The following is a 5,106-nucleotide window of genomic DNA, read 5'->3' on the forward strand; positions in this document are numbered from 1 at the left end:
TATAGGAGAACACAGGAGACTGAAACAAACAGAATGTTCAAGAATGTCCTTAGGGAGGGATAACATTTTGAAACAATCATCACACTCCTTTTATTCTTAGTCTCATTTTCCCCCTCATTCAACTCATAATGGGATAATAAAGTAATCCCACTCAGCATGGAATGTTTGTAGCAAAATGCAAAGAGAAAAAAAAGTGTTAGTTTCTTGTTCCAAAATGGGCTTTTGAAATATATACACAGAATTTGGGGGGGGGGGACCTTTTAAATTATGAACTGGTGAATTTACAGGCTCAAAATCCAGAACCCTGAATGATGAAAGACATAAGAATTTAGATTCTAAACAGTTAGCAGAGAAAAATATGAGCTTAGAGACAATTTTTCCCACCTACCACAGAGGAGGCAAAATATCCTTAGGCTTCAGGAGAAGAGAATCAGAGGAGAAACTAATACTTATAAACCCATATGAGAATCTCAGAGGGTGACTCTTGATCTCTATAGATTAGAACCTTTGAGGGAAGGGCAGTAAACTCCCCAAATAAGTTTGGGGTTCAAGAACAGTGGAGACCTAAGAAGAATGCCAGTTTGGTTTAGCGTCAGCAAAGTACAAATAAAGGTATCAATCTCTCATATCCCCAGAGTGGCATGAAAAAGTACCAGAAAATTTCCATGTCTACATTGGGAAGGACTCAGAAGTAAGAAATAGAAGAGAGCAGTTTCCACTGACTTAAAACTTTAGGACCCAAAGACTTTTGTTCCTTCACTAATGGCAGTATCACTAATAGGGATCTGGAATGAAGCAATGATAAAGCAATGCAAAAAAAAAAAAAAAAAAAGTAAGGGGTCAATGGGAGGTATGCATAAAGGAATCGCAAGGACAAAAAAAGAGAAACAGATTCACAAGAGATCATCTTTTCCTGTAATTTAGACCCTGAACAATTATCTCATCACCTTAAAAACTCCTAAATCTCATAGCTCTAAAAACCTCAAAGACCACTAGATACCATGAACGTAACATCCCTTTTTAAAAAGGCTTTCAAACAAGCGCTAGGTGTTGTCGTGATTCTGTTAGTGTTGAGAAGCAGCTTTCTTTAAAGGTCACTGAAAAGCTATGATTTTGAATGCTGGCTGTGCCTCTTCAACCCTGTATCTTGCCTTCAAAAGTACCTCTTGTGTATAAGAACCCATGTCAGAATAATCTGTTCTCTCCCAGCCCCACAAAACATTGTGACAAAGGCACACACACACAAAATCAGAGTTTCTGTGAGTCTCAATTCCACAACACAAAAACACCCACGTTCAAAGTGCAAATTTCTGCCATTAGCCTAGGACTTTTCTCACTGTCTTACTGATAAAGAACTGTCTCAAAGTCAGAGAGAACAGGTAGAGGGCAGCCCCTCCTTTTTGGGACCTGCTTCCAAGCAAGCGAGCACCACTGAGAGTCCCAGAGGGGTGTGCTGAGAGGGGGACTGAGGCGGTGAGGTTAAGGAAGAGGGAGGTGGTCCCCAGGTATCTTTTCCTTCTGAAATCCAGTGGGGAATGGGAGAAAAGGAGGATAAAAGACGTCTGCTGTTTTAACAGCTTACCCTATTAAGGGGCCCTAAAGTGCCAAGTCAAGCTGCCAGCCTCTGGAGATTAAAATTATATGATATTTTGAAGATAAGTGTGCTGCAGTGGGAAGAAGCCAGAACCACACGGCAGCAGTAGAAGGGAGAAGGGGTTTAGAGGATAGGTATATACTACAAGAGTTAGAAGCTGATCCAGAATAGAGCAGAGTTACAGCCTGGAAAAGGGAATCTCTCGATTAACAGGAAGTCTGCCTGGCTGGAAATGAGTTTGATAACCCTCATTTTAAGAGCCGCTGCTTCTTCTTTTTTTTTTTTTTTTTCGGTCCACCTTTCTATTAAAGGCAGCATCAGTTTTATAAAGGGGACAACAGAGGGAGAATAGGGGATAGGGGTGTGTAAGTGTGTGTGTGTGTGTGTGTGTGTGTGTGTGCTATATGGAAAAAAGCAGGTCCTTTGGTTATTTTACTAGACCTCAAATACTTTTTTTCTGTCCTTTTTAGCTTTTCAATACAAAGTCGGAGCTGTCCCAGTGCCCAGAGTCTTTCTCCCACTAAGATTGGTAGAGTCTGAGTCTTCAAGCAGAGCCTCTGAAGTAGCACCAAGAAGAGCCGAGTTCATGCTCAGCCTCAGCGCCCCCTGCTGCCGCCTCTCGCAAACGTCCTCCCATCAGCCGTCAGGCTCGCCTGCTGCTTTCCACTGCGGGTGACTTTGACATCTCCTCAGCTTCAAGCATCTGTACTCCACACTTGTCTCCATAAATCTCATTTGCAGTGGGTTAGTTATCATAAATTTTAGCCACCTCAAAAGCAAACTGCATTTTTTAAAAGAAACGTTTCTTTCTGAGATGCAGGGAAAATCTGTTCTCCTCTATACCACCCCACCCCCGACCTCCCTGCCAAGAAACTTACTTGGTACTAACAATTAGAAACAGTCTGTTATTCCTCCTTTGACCCTCTTCATAGCTACCATTTGCCTGCATTTTGCTTCAATAACTATTGTAACAGTTTGCAATTTTAAAATATTTTTCATGGGCTTTATTTTACCTTTTGAGACAGGAGTGATAGCATAGTGAAGAGTTGGTATAAATGAACTCGTTTTACAGTAAGCCCTCTTCCCTTTTCCTTTCTGCTCCCTATACTGTTTACTTCATTGTCCTTCTAAGGAACTCTTTTCATCTTAAAAATCTGTAGTTCATGCACTTAGTCTACTTCTGTTTCCTTTTAAGTAACTCTTCCCACAGCATGTTCTCCATCTTAAATTGGCAGTTCTAAATTCTAATAATGTACTTGAGATACAACTATTCAATATTTCTGAGAGGTATGCTCTCTTCTAGTTTGTAATTGCCCAGAGTTACTTGAGATAACGCCTTAATATGCTTCAGACAGTTTGGATAAACACTGGCTGTGATTACTGGAAGTAAAATTATTAAGGTATGGAAAAGTATCCACATGGATCGCTTAAGCCTGTTTTTACCTGCTTGGAGAAAAATATATTAGTTAGGCAACACCCTAAGCCCGCTCCTCAAGATAACAGAACCCATCTGCCAATAATAATAATTATCCTGCAACCTCTAATTTAAATGTGGACACAGCCAATGATAGAGTGCTGATAGTGCACTATCAACTAAGGTTATTACAGTCTGGTTGTTTGAAATGCCAGTTTTTCTTCTTAAACCTGCTTTGTACCTGTTTGGAGAAAAATATATAAACAGTGTACTATCAGTTAAGGTTATTACAGTCTGGTTGTTTGAAAAATCAGTTTTTCTTCCTTCTGTTTTTTTTTTTTTTTCCTTCTTTCTAATGTGTTAGTCAAGAAAACTGAAAAATTGTAATGGATCAGTTTAAAATATTTTATTCCTAAAAGCCTTTTTTTGCCAATTGTAATATGCAGGACCCTTCTCCTCTGATAGGAGAGATAGGTAGTTACTGAATTTAGGCTGGAAAGGTTATGTAAAATATATATATATATATATAATAAAAGGAACACTCAGCTTTAAAAAAAAAAAAAGTGACACAGGGCAGAGAGATCTGTCTTGTTTTCTGAATGAGTACAGGGTGACCTGCCGATGAAGTATGAGAGAAAGGTACTAGAAAACAAGTAGGAATACAATCATCTCATCAGAGCACTACTAGGAGAGACTCTGAGGACCAGAAATCAACTTTTGTGGGCCTGCAAGGCAAGTACAAGCAAGACAAAGCTCCCACCTCCTTCTCCCACCCACACTGCTTATTTATGCCCCTGGAATTTAAAATGCAAAGTTGCAGCTCAAAAGTGAGTCTGGGCAGATGCGCACAGATCCAACAGTAAACACACCGTGATTTTGAGAAGAGAAAAAGTTTATTTAGCAAAGGCTAGGCTCACGAAGACAGGAAGACAGTATTTTCCTCAGATGCGTCTTCCTGAGCTGGAAAGGTGAGGGATATTTATTGGATTAAACCAACAGAAGTAAGTTAAGGATATTAGGGCTGTTGACACATTGGAATGGGTTAGCAAACATTCAAATTAATGATTGCAAGTTGGTTATTATCATTGGTTGTGTTCACATTTAAATTAGAGGTTGCATGTTAGTTATTATTATTGACAGACGGGTTCTGTTACCTTGAGGAGTGGGCTTAGGGTGTTGCCGGAATTTACGATGGTTGGATCTCTTACTTTTTTTTCAGATAGTGTATTCCCTTTCCCTCTGGTCCTTGCCCACTTTGAGTCAGCTCACGGGGCATTTTAAGTCGCAGGGTCATCTGAAGTTCAGCTCTGCTCTTTGCAGCACATGTTCCACCAGCTAGTTTCAGTTAGTTTTGTGGTGAAAGAAGAAAGCAGAAACTTGTCCTGGGGTTAGATAAGTCTCTCATTATTCTTAAAAAAGGGATGTGAAAGTTTTAACAAGGTGGTAAGGGAGGAGTTATTCTAGTGGGTTAGTATGTGGCAGTTTCAGTGAGAGGGATTTTTACTATTATAATTAGGTCAAGTTTTCTTCTGGTTTAACTTTCTTTGCACATATCTTTGTGGTTAAAGCTAATTAAGGCTGGTCTGGCTGGAGCTATTAAAAACAAACATTGCATGTGACAACATGGAAGAACCTTGAGGACATTATATTGAGTGAAATAAGTCAGACATGTAAGGCCAAATAGCGTATGATCTTACATAATTATACTATGCAAACTCATGGACATAAGATCTAGAATATAGATTACTAGGAGTTAGAATGAAACTAGAGAATTGGGAGCAGTTGCTTAAGATGTGCAGATTTTTAACTAGGTTGACTTTAAATAGGTGGAAATGGACAGAGATGATGGGAGCACACTACTGTGAGTATAATTAACAGTGCTGGATTGTGTGTGAATGTGGTTGGCAAGAAAAGTTTAGAGTCATGTATATCATCAGAAGGAAAGCCAGAGATTAAAACATGGGAATGCATAACTCAGTACATCTTATGGTGGATAAGGACTGTGATTAGCAGTAGAAATATAAAAAATGTCCTCCATGAACTAGAAAAAATGCATGAAACAATTACAAGGAGTTAATAATAGAGTGATTTGTGGGGG

This window comes from Tamandua tetradactyla, chromosome 11 (assembly GCF_023851605.1).
Source record: "Tamandua tetradactyla isolate mTamTet1 chromosome 11, mTamTet1.pri, whole genome shotgun sequence".
Taxonomy (NCBI): Eukaryota; Metazoa; Chordata; class Mammalia; order Pilosa; family Myrmecophagidae; genus Tamandua; species Tamandua tetradactyla.